Source organism: Sapajus apella, unplaced genomic scaffold, assembly GCF_009761245.1.
Source record: "Sapajus apella isolate SASKATOON/1434 unplaced genomic scaffold, GSC_monkey_1.0 scaffold29, whole genome shotgun sequence".
Classification (NCBI taxonomy): domain Eukaryota; kingdom Metazoa; phylum Chordata; class Mammalia; order Primates; family Cebidae; genus Sapajus; species Sapajus apella.
The window spans coordinates 18,176,913-18,189,349 of record NW_022436969.1 but is presented as its reverse complement, the minus strand read 5'-3'; the positions used below and the strand labels follow the sequence as shown (position 1 = coordinate 18,189,349).

The 12,437-nt window shown below is 41.3% G+C and overlaps 1 long non-coding RNA gene across 1 annotated transcript; it reads left to right on the top strand.

Annotated features, from left to right (window-relative positions):
- Positions 1–8,305: 8,305 nt before the first annotated feature.
- LOC116561520 lies at positions 8,306–12,158 on the top strand. The gene is made up of 3 exons (XR_004273468.1): positions 8,306–8,771; positions 10,209–11,737; positions 11,957–12,158. It is a non-coding gene; the product is annotated as an uncharacterized LOC116561520 (long non-coding RNA).
- The last annotated feature ends 279 nt before the right edge of the window (positions 12,159–12,437 follow it).

Below are 12,437 nucleotides of genomic sequence, written 5' to 3'. Positions count from 1 at the left end.
CAGAGAACCCAGTACAGCCAGCTGATTTTGGCAAAGGCACAAGAGTAATTCAATGGAGGAAGAACTGTTTCAACAAATAGTGCTGAAGCAGTTGGACACCAACAGGCAATCATCATCACCATCATCATCATCATCATCATCTTGATCTAAGCCTTACACAAAATTTAACTCAACATGGATCCTAGATGTAAGTCTCACTCTGTCACCCAGGCTGGAGTGCAGTGGCACCATCTCGACTCATTGCAAACTTTGCCTCCCAGGTTCAAGCAAATTCTCCTGTCTCAGCCTCACAAGTAGCTGAGACTACAGGCACCCACCACGCCTGGCTAATTTTTCTATTTTTAGTAGAGACAGGGTTTCATCATATTGGTCAGGCTGGTATCAAACTCCTGACCTCAGGTGATCTGCCCACCTCGGCCTCCCAACGTGCTGGGATTACAAGCGTGATCCACCGCGCCTGGCCTGGTAATGACTTATTAGACATGACGCCAAAATCAAGATATGTTTTTAAGTAATGATCAATCGGATTTCATCAAAATAAAAACTTGCTCAGTGGAAAATTTTGCTAAATGGATAAAAGAATAAGCCACAGACATGGACAAAACATTTGGAAACCATGATCTCACAAAGGACACATACATAGAATATATAAAGAACGCTCAAAACTTAACAGTAAAAAAATCACAGTCCAGTTCGCAAATGAGCAAGATATATGATCGGAGACTTCACCACAGAGAATATCCATATGGCAAATAATTACATGAAACTATGTTCAACATCATTAACCGTTAGGGAAATGCAAATTAAAACCACGATGAGTCATCACTATATACAGTACCTATTAGAACAGCTAAAATGAAAACAGCGACAATCCCAAATGCTGAGGAGGATGCAGAGAAACTGGTTCTCTCACTCATTGCTGGCAGGAATGTGAAATGGCACAGCCACTCTAGAAAACAATTTGGCAAATTCTTTAAAAACGAAACACACTTACCAGCAATCACACTCCTGAGCATTTATCCCAGAGAAATGAAAACTTACATCCACACAAAAATGTGTACGTGAAAGCTCATAGCAGCTTTATTTGTAATAATCAAAATATGGAAATGATCCAAATGTCCTACACTGAGTAAATGGCCAAACTGTGCTGTGGCCACACCGTGGAACACCTACCAGCGATAATTCATAAAGAGACCAACGTAGGGATTTTTGTGGTGATGGAATTGTGGTGGTGGTTGCACAGATCAACACATGATAAAATGGCACAGAACTATGAGCACATGCACACCCACACACATACACACGTGTATGTGAATAGGGAGGAATGTGAATGAGATCTGTGGTTTGTACCAATGCAAATGTTTTGCTTTGGATATTATGCTATAATTGTGTGACTATTGATGTTATCATTGGAGAAATTGGGGGCAAGGAAAATAGGACTGAGAAGCAAAAACAATAAAACAGAAATTATCTGTATTCCCTGGCATTCAGCTCTCGATATTATTTGTTAAAAATTTATTCATCTTTTTCTTTTTGTGTCTGAATATACTTACAAGAAGAGCTTATACTAGTCAGACTTCTTTGTGACCATTTTTTAAATTTAATAATGGGTTTCCCTGTTTAAATATTTTCTACAGTATCCTTTCATGTCTTATTGGTATGAGATAGATGAAAACAATGCTATTTCAACTCCTTTAAGTAACAGAACACCTCTTTCTCAAGCGCCGATATTACTAGAGAGAGAAGGGAGGAGCTGCTCTTTACAGAGTGGAGAGCAGGAAGTAGGTAATCTGTTCGCCCCAGCATTTCCCTATAACAGTCCTTGTTGCATCTCCAGCAGACCTTCAGGCTCTGGGCGTGCAGTTTGAAAATCGTATCTATTTGAAAAAAAAAACCATAACAAAAATGCTCTATCAAATATATTCAATGCTAAACGTTTAATTGTCTTAAACTCCATCCTTACCCTTCGCCAGATGTGGTTATCACCTTGGCTTAATAGGAAATGAGGATCATAAATGTTTGAGATGTAGTTGCTGTGGCGATTAACAGAGGCAGGAGAATGAATTAGCTGACCTTTTCTGCTTCTGGAACTTTTCATTTAAAATTCCTCCTTTCCTAAGCTGTGTCATTATAGCTTCTATCTTGACAACTGAGTTTTATACAGCAATATATTTTCATCATAGGAATTAGTTATTGGCATAACACTCTTAGTAATGCTGAGTTTTTCTTACCAAAATTGAAAACATGTCAAGACCTCCAAAATCATTCTGGCAGTAATTAACCTAAGCTTGCCCTATAAGGTTTTTGCTAGTACAGATAATTTGTAAATATGGCACAATTTCTTTAAAAGTTAAAGCACTTAATAAAATAGTCAACTATAATATATAGATCCAGCTACACAAAATGCCTCTGACAAATGCACATATTAAAAATTATATTTAGATCACAGCTTCCTAAGAAAACAATTAATGCAACATATTGAATAACACACACTTTCCGCTAAAACTGAATGGAAAGGCAATGTTCTCTCAGTGAGACACGCCTTTGGCGATTCATTCCATTTGCAGAAGTCTCAGGTGCCAAATTTGCTGTTAATCAGGTTTTCTATCTCAGCTGACAGTCCTGGTGGAATGCCACACTTTTATTTTCTTGTCCTATTTAATGTCATGATTCAGAACTTAAGAGAAAGTAGAATAGTCTCGACACGGTGCACAATGTAAAAAGAAAGCCAGCTTTTCAATGTCCCAGTTTTTCTGGAGAAAACAATTATGGATACAAACTTCAAAAATTGCTCCCAGAGGACTCTTAACAATCGTGCACATTTTTTAGGGTATAATCACTCCAAGGATTTTTCTTTTTACAGTGTCTTTTGTCAGAGCTCATAACTGCCCATCTTATACCATTACTTGTGCAAAGCTCAGTTACCTTCGTGCCTGGACTAAATGCAGTTCCGGGGGCCTGAGCATCCCAAAATGAATACAAAAGCATCTCAATCTTACTAATGTTTTTTGTGAATTTCCATTCATTGGGTTCAGTTTCAAGGACTATTACAGATGCTTTCTGAAAAGCAACTCGGTTAAGCAATTAACAAAACTGAAGCTTAAGCTCTACATGGTTCCTCTAGGTCTTTATTGGTGAAAGGAAGTGAGGTAGGAGAGGAGACTGGGTGAGAAGGATAATGTCTGCATGGTTGGGCTTTACTAAACTTCTGTTATTCTGGTTGCTTCTTAAGTGGCAATGATTCACTCTTCTGTGAAGATGCTGGGGGTTGCACCCTTCTGTACAGAGTCCAAGTGTATTCCTGTTGTGTTTGAATTTTACCTCTCACAGCTGTGGGACATTTATTTCCTCATAAGGCACACAGTTAACAGAGCAGATTTTCACTTGGGAGATCAGGCTTCTTAGAGGAGAGTTAGATTCATAAGCAAGACTCATGACTGACTTGAAAGAGGATCTGCGTGTTCTTAGTGAAATTGAGAAATGGCTTTAGATGCCTGTGGGGTAGTTTGGGTTACGTTAAGATGCTCTGGCCATGTAGACTGGGATGTGCACACTGGGGCCAGGCCTATATGCTGTGAATTGATACACATGACTGTCTCCTTCTGAGCTCCCTGTGATCTACAATAGATGGTTATCAATTTATAACCAACACATCATGTATTCTGAGCAGTTCACACTGGCTCCAACACAAAGCACATACTTATTACTGACATAAATCAAGATTTTCTGAGCCTGAATAAAGATGACTCTATAACCCATACTGAGGAAAAGGAGAACTGGGAAACAACACCAGCTATCCCTACGGCAAACGCCAGTCATTCCCCTCCCTGAACACAGGCCGTGCAGTGTGAATTGTTTCCATGGGAAGAAACGGCAAACAGAAAATCTGCCTGTGGTTTAAATCAGTTAGGACCTCAGAGGACCCTAGATGCGGGAGCTTTCTTTTCCTTAACTGTGATACACTTTCATGATGGAGAAGAAAGCCTGGGAAAGGAATTGTGACTAGCATAAAAGATAACACGGGGGCCTTGGTACAAATGAAAACATTCTGTCTGCCGGATCATTTCTGGTGAGAGGGCCAACTGTGATTTGTCACTGCACGAGATAGGCATGACCCAGGTGAAAAACTTTGGCTTGAAAATGATTCCCTCCTGGGCAGCAGATGGGTGAATTCAGGATAAAATGGTTTTTAAGGCCCAGAGTGAGTCAGCTAGAATTTAAACACACCAAATACACACCCAAGGGAAGTGAATAAAGGCTCACAGGGTATCTGAGCTGCTTACAGCTCCTTGGAAGGGGTGGGAGGAATTCATTTAGGGAGGTGGGAAAGCCATTGCTCCTGGCTGTGCCTGCACATCCTTGGCTGGGTGAATTACAGTGCTATACTGAGGGGGCCCAGCCCCTGGGAAGGCATCTGGGAGACTCAGCTGACGATGCTGTGGGCCTTGGTGCCCAGGACACACTGCCAGCACCTACAGGGGAAGCAGGGCCAGCTCTGTGGGGAGGATAAGCCTGTCTTAGGATTGGACTGACAGCTCAAAGGCTGGCCTGACCGAATGTCAGAGATGACCTTTTCCGTGCAGTGGGAGCACTTTACGATTTCTCATCAGGCTCAGAGCCCTATCACTTCCACGAAGGCTACCCCACCCACCTAGAGGATTGTTACAAACATGAAAAAAAAATAGGTGTCTTTAGGGCACTGTTTGACAGTGATGAGTAAATTGCCTTTATTTATAAGAGAAGAGCAGGGGACATGTCATTGCAACTGGCACATAACAACCACAAGGTCAAAAGAATAAGCTGCTTGAATGCAGGCATCCCAGTCCCAGCAACATAACTCCCAGGGCTGTGATCTGTCAGGGATTTGAGAGGTTAAGGGTGTTAAGTGTTTAGGGGGGTGTGTGTGCCGGCGCATCTCCCTCCTAAACCGTTTTCTTAGGGACTCCCTCGGAGGCTATCAAGCCTTTCCTGATGCAGTCAAATGCTGAATCTACATTTTGTGTATGTGAGGTTTTATTTTTCTTCTTTCACCTTTAGGATACTCTGGGAAGTAACTAACTTTTTGCTTCTTGAAAGTGGCATCAAAATGTTTACTGTTATCACATTCAGTTCTTTCTCTTCCCACATCCACTTGCTCCCAAGATGGTGTGAGCAGTTTAATCAGGACCATACTCCTCTGGTTTATGTGACTGTATTTTTAGATGAACATTTCTTTCTTTCAATTTCCTCCTTTTACAATGCCATGCCAAAATGAAAAAGGAGATGGGGGAGTCTCTTTCACTTCACATGAATCAGATTGTTGTATCCTATCCAGTCAATACCATCAAAGTCAGCGTCAGATAAAAGAACAGCCCTCAAGCTAAAAACAGCACTGCACCGAGAAAAAGAAAGCTTTTGTATCCTCATATCCTCAAGAAGACCAGCACCTGTGCCTGTTCCCCGCCCATCACTATGTCTTAGTCTGTTTGGGCTGCTATAACAAAAAGGCATAGACGGGTAGCTTACAAACAACAGAAATTTATTTCTTATGGTTCTACAGCCTGGGAAGTCCAAGAACAAGGCGCCAGCAGAGTCCATGTCTAGTGAGGGTTTGCTTTCTGGTTCATCAATGGTGCTTTTTTGCTATGTCTTCACATGGAGGGAGGGACTACCTAGCTCTCTGGCATCTCTCTTATAAGGGTCTGAATCCCATTTATGGCCTAATCACCTCCCCAAAGCCCCACTTTCAGAAACTATCACACTGGGGATTCGATTTCAACATTTGAATTTGAAGCAACATTCAGACCATGACAGTGTGGTTGAACTGTCCACACCCCGATCCAAGGCTGGACCCTCCTCTTGCACCCTGCTTGTGTACTCACAGGCACCTCTCCAAGCTCTTCCTTGTGCCATTCCTTTGCTCAGTTTTTCCTTCCATCTTAAAAAAATTTATATTGACCCCACTCTGGGTTTTACTTCATTTCTGTTCTCCCTTTATAGCAAAACATCTCAAAAGAGTACTTAGCACTTTTCCCAAATCCTCCCTTCTGTCCTCTTAAACATGATTCATTTGAGCTTTTGATCCCAAAACTTCACCAAAATTACTCTTGCAAGTGTCACCAATGCCCCCATGTTGTTTACGTGACAACATTTGCACATTTTGCACAGTTTCTCACTCCTGCCTCTGGGAAACTATTTGCTTGACTTTGGGGATACCATGTTCTCCTGGTTTTCTCTGCTGCTTTCCTCCCTTTTATCTGTTTGTTTGCTGTAACCATCTTATCTTGCTGACCTCTTGCTTGGAATGCCCATAGCTCCAACCCCTAATGATCTCATCCATGATCATAACTTTAAATATTATTGTGTTAACTGTGGTGTCTTTTATTTTTTATATGCTGATGCTTTGACGTCTGACGCCTGGCTGACCCTGGAGGGACTGCTTCTCCCAGGGTTAGCCAATTCCTAGAGAGAGTAAACAACAACTCTCTCAATTGCAAACCAAACCAAGCCAGAGCCTATATCCTCCATTTCTTCATCTGAGCTTTTACACCCCGGGCCACTGCCCACATGCTTCAGTGACCACACGACCAGATATCAGACAAGGAGGGACAGCTTCTACACACAGAGCCCGCTGAAATGATACTAACTAGCCAATCTGAAATGTACTCACTCTGCCTTACCCATTCTTTCTCGGGAAACCACAGTGAAGGCTGTTGCTTACAATTTCTCTCTCTCTCTGCCCTCCCATCTCACTTTGGTGCTTCCCCATGTGACCCTTCTTGACCTGCCATGCCACCTGTTTCTAGGGATCTGTGAGTATAATACACTTATTCCTTCATGACAGGGCTGTGCATGTCTGTGTATCTTTCCATGACTGAGTAAAACAAATCCCAGGTACACTTAAAACAATAAACATATACCACACACTTTAAACTTACATTTCTGTCCCCAACGTCAGTCCACTCCTCATGCCCATATCCATCTGCCTTCAGAACATCTCCACCAGATGTCAAACAGCATCTCAAACTTAACATAGCCAGTCCCTTATCTTCTACTGTGCCCACTAAGCCTGCCCCTCCTGCAGTCTTTCCCTTGTCACTTAATTAGTGATAAAGGATGTCATCATTTACTCCTCTCATTCTCCTGTACTCCAAGCCATCAGCACACTTTCTTGGTTCTGCCTTCACGTGATGTCTAGGACCCATCCTTCTTTTACAGTACATGCCAAAATATAAACCACTGCTGCTGTGTCAGTCTTTAGCTTATAAAAATGTACCTGGAACACTATATACTCAGTAAATATTTATTGGATGACTTTCGCAGTAAATATATCTATTTTATGACCTGATTAATTGATAAATTATATGCATGCCCTACTTTGTTACAAATGAGATAATATTATACTTTATTTCAATCTTATTAGACTTGAAGAAAGACTAAAATTTACTGTCCCGATATAACTTGAGCCCTTGAGATCAAGATGAGATTGTTTCAAGTCTAATTTCATTCTCGGTTAAACCTTTAATCTCTTTCCAAAGCTTTCCATGAATTACCAAGGACTTGAGTCTCATGATCACCTTCAACTCCAGCTTCCATGAAAATGGCTAAGTATGTGGATGGTTTTACCATCGTGTGCCTTTTGACTCTTTCTACAACACTGAAGTTGTCACCTGATTCATTTTTCACTCTCATGAATCATTTTGAGTATAGCACAACTTACTGAATAATTGTGTTTTGTAGAGAAGGACTTTACGTTGCAGAGACACAAATGATTTCAAATTGAGCACTACAAGTCATTATTCTGCATCCACTTACCACTGGGGCTTTCTAAATGGCCACTTCCCTCCACAGGGTCCTCAACCTTACACACTTTTTCTCTCTCTGCCTCCCCAATCTTCTTCCTCAATTACTACTCCAGCCCCTTTAAAATTCTTCTTCTTCTTTTCAGGAGCAGAATAAATCGGCTTTCTATGTTACGAGATCCTCCTCTGAAGATGGTAGTGTTTTTTTTTTTAAATATGAATTACTTTTTATTATGAAAAATGTCAACATATAAAAATATGAATAGAACAATGAATACTCACATAGCACACCATCCAGATCTAGTAATATTAATATTTTGTCATATTTGCTTTATCTGTATTTTTAGCTGAAGCCTTTTAAAGTAATTTATAGATATTATGACACTGTACTCTAAGCATCACCTTCAAAGAATGAGTACATTCTGTTATATCACCACCATGCGATTTCCACATCTGACATTTTAGCATATTTCTTAACGTCATCTAATATCTAGTTCATTTTCAAATATCTCCACGTGTCTCCTAAACAGCTGTGATTTGAAACAGATTTTGTCTCAGTTAAACCGGTATTTTAAAGAGCATCTTGTTGTTGTGAAGCATCTTAATACGGTTGCATGCTTTTCTTAATGCTTGCCTTTGTACAAAGTAGAGACAAACATCAGTGGTCGAATGCTCCTTATTAAATTACCTGTTGCAGGAGACCAATACCATTAAAGTGGGGTCTCTATTTTACACAGCTGTTTAACAGCATGAGATGGATGAACTCATTTGTTAAATTGGGATCTGTAAACAAAAGCAAATGGGAGGAAGAGCAACAGAGACAATGAGTAATGGAAACACAGTTTCCAGACTGCAGAAGCCAGAGCTTTACTAGAAAATATCTGCAGCCCCGAGGAAAGGCTTTCCGGGGTCCCTGTGACTGTTACCTAGCAACAAGCCCATCGTGCAGGGCACAGTGGAGTCCAGTTTAACAGGGCTCAGGAAGAACACGTGGGTAACAGCACGAAATTTCTTCTTTTATACCATGTTAATGACTCAGGTCCATGACAGGCTCTTACAGGGGCGAGTGTCTGAAGAAATCATCCCTGAATAATGCTTTCCCCATGTTAAGTCCATAAAGGAGAAAAATGGCTTTAGCTTAATTTACTGTGCACATGTCATTACTTATTTGTCCGTATATCCATCTGATAAGAGTTAAATATACCATATGAAAAAGAAAGTCATCCAAGCTTAAATTAGTTTTGATGCATGGTGTAAGGCTCCAAGACCCATCCAAATTCATTCCTAATAGCAAATGAAGTCTGTAACACAGATTTAGTTATTATTAATTTTTTGGCTTTAGAAATTGCTTTTAAGTAAATGACTGCATTTTTTTCAGGTTTGCCCTCTTTCTTCTATTAGAGCCTTAATCTGAGCTGACTAGATTGCTTTTCTGTCATCTGTTTTTGCCTAAGATTTGTCAGGAAAAAAAGTATCTTTCCAAAGTACAGTATTTTAACAATGCAATTATGCCAATGGTCTTTCTTAAGTAACAATATCCCCCTTTAAAAAAATGATCAGTGCTTTTCTAATTTTGTTTCTCTTTACCTTTAACTAAGTCAGGCTTAGACATGCATTAGGCAGAATCAGGACAGTACCAAATTACTTGATCTCAGGTCTAGATTTTCATTTGTTGAACTGTGTTTGTTTGTTTGTTTTTCAAATATATTGAGGCTATAGAAACTCATTTGCCTGGAATTATGTCCTGAAATCCCAAAGTTCTACAGATAATGGAGGTAGGACACAGAACTTACTTAAAAGGCCATTTTGGTCCAATGGCTGTATTTCCTTTTTTTTGAAAAATAATTTCTGTTGATATTAAGGACACTCTGAGATTCCATAATAACGGCAAACGTTTCTATATGGCTTACTATTCTGTAGGGACTGTTCTAAGTGCTTTAAATGAGTTCTCATTCCATCCTCACAACAGCGCTATGAGGTAGACACTACCATGATCCTCATTTTATAGATGAGGAAACTGAGGCACACAGGGTTTAAATAACTTGCTCAAGGTTGTGTACCTTGTGTTTGAACCTAAGCAACATAGATCCCAAGTCCATGCTCTTAACAATGACACCATCCTCTGCTTTTACATTAGCTGTTTATTCATTCATTCATCCAACAAATCTTTGTTGTGAGCACTGGAAACTCACAACAATGGCAAGAAATGGACAGTATCCCTGCCCTCAGTGGATTATCCTTAAGTCTGATGGATAGAATAGCCCAATGCAAAACAGGTGGTTTCTGTCCTGTGTTGCCCTATGTAGAACAAATTATTGTAAACTTCCAGGTAAGTCACTCCCAAATTTTCAAAGACTGCACTTTTTTTTACAAATGTGACTCCTTGTGTTCATCCATTTTTGCATTGCTATGGGGGATTACCTACAGCTGGACAAGTTATAAGGAGAAGAGGTTTATTTGACTCACAGCTTTGCAGACTGTACAAGGAGTATGGGGCCAGCATCTGCTTCTGGTGAGGGACTTCAGAAGCTTCCATGCATAGCAGAAGGGGAAGCAGATCAGGCATCACAAGGCAAGAGAAGAAGCAAGAAAGAAAGGGGAGGAAGTACCAAGCTTTTTTAAAACAATCGATTCTTATAGGAACTATTAGAGTGAGAACTCACTCACTTCTGGGAGGGTGGCACCAAGATGTTCGTGCAGGACTGCCCCGATGATCAAAACCCCTCCACCAGGCCCCACCTCCACCACGGGGAGCACATTTCAACATGAGACCTGGTAGGGACAGACAAACTGTCCAAACCGTAGCACTCATCACCCATTCATCCATCCATTGATTCATTTTTTCACACATTTATTGGGCACGCTTACAGTGTACCAAATACTGGGTCAAAGTTGCTGGGAATACTCTGGACCCCTCTGTGGTGACTAGGCAACCCCAAGCTTCTGGAAAAACTGGCAAAACCCAGGCTATCTGAAATAACAAGAAGAAATTGTTGATTTTTAACCTGTAAATTCTCTTAGAATTTGGTTTCCCCGAAATGAGTTATTTGCTTTGTGATGCCTGTTACTTACTGTATCGATTAGATTTGAGAAAATGAAGGATAGATAATGTGAAATGCTGAGATGTGACTTGTAACTTTGGCTTTGCTGAGGGGCAGCTTGTAACTTTGGGTCTGCTGAACTGTTCCGGTAACAACAGGAACTCTGTGAATGGGACTAACCACATAGCTTGACTGCCGGAGAGAGATGACAGCAGGTAATAGGCTTCTCGTTGCAGAGAGCCTATAAACAGACCTGTAATGGAGAGGCTTATTACCCAGATTCCTTTCCCAGCGAAGGCATATTGATTAGAGCCCTGGCAAGGGAATGCGACCCTTATGGAGAGCCTACGAACGGACACATGAGGGGTGTCTGTCTCTGTGGTTGAGATAAGGATGTGAAAGCCTTTCTTCACCCACTGCTCCCCCAGGCCTGCATGGAGACCCGCTCCTCTCGCAGATTTTGTGATCAGGCTGGTTGTCCTGTGTCAGATCCTGTTCCCCCTGTAGTTGTGAGCCCAATATGTTCTTGCTGATAATCATAAGTTTATGTTTAACCTATATTCTTGCTAAGGTGTATGGTTTCTATGCTGACACACAGAAAGTTATCCTTACATTGTTCTGCTTTTAAAATACGAAATTGTGATTCTGGTGCACCAGTTTTTGCAAATGTATTCTTTTTGTATAATTATCACTGAAACTTTGCTCCCCCTCCCCGATTGAAAGAGCACAATGAAAAACTGAGGTTTTCAGGGGAATGTCAGACATCCACGGAGCAGCATTATGTGGTGTCTCCCCTGGGCCCAGCTTTAAGGAAAACTTTTTCCTTGTCTCTCTTTCTTTTTCACCGACCACTCGATCACTTTGAGAGATCTTGAATCTACGTTAATATACTGGGAGCTGGTCTCACCAATAAAGGTATGCTGAGGGTACAGGGATGCCCAAGAACACACACCCATATAAAAAGACAAGTTTTACAACACTCAAACTATAAAGCACCCAGCAGTGCTCAGAGTGCCTGTGGAGCACAGAGGATTCTCCAGCGGGTGGGTTAAGGAGCTGCCATCTGCTTATCTGCCTGTAGAAGAAAACGTGTACAGTTGGTAGATGCACGTTGTTGTTGTTGTTTTGCTGTAGAATCCTACAGGAAATCTTAGGAATACTGTATAGGAACACTTTTGCTCAAAACTCCTCTCAGGCAAGGCTCTCACCTCCTTGGAGCACTCAGCTACTAATTTATCTAAACCATTAGTACTCCCCATTAACACAACTCAGGGCCACTCTTCACAAGCATCACTAACCAAAGAGCCACATGCCTCTGAGTGTTGTTTAATATGTTGTTATAATATGCAAATAAGACGGAGAGGACCCAAGATGGCTGACTAGGAACAGCTCAGGATTGCAGCTCCCAGTGAAAGTGCAGAGGGTGAGTGGACACTGCATTTCCAGACAAATTTTTATTACCCACAGACCAGAGATTCCCAGGTGGAGGAGCCCCACGGTTCGCCAGCATGGCTGTTTTGGCCAGTGCGGCTGTTTTGACCACGCAGCTGTTTTGGCTGGCGCGGCTGCTTTGCCGGCACCCTGGAGCGGTGGTTCTCCATACAAAATACACTGG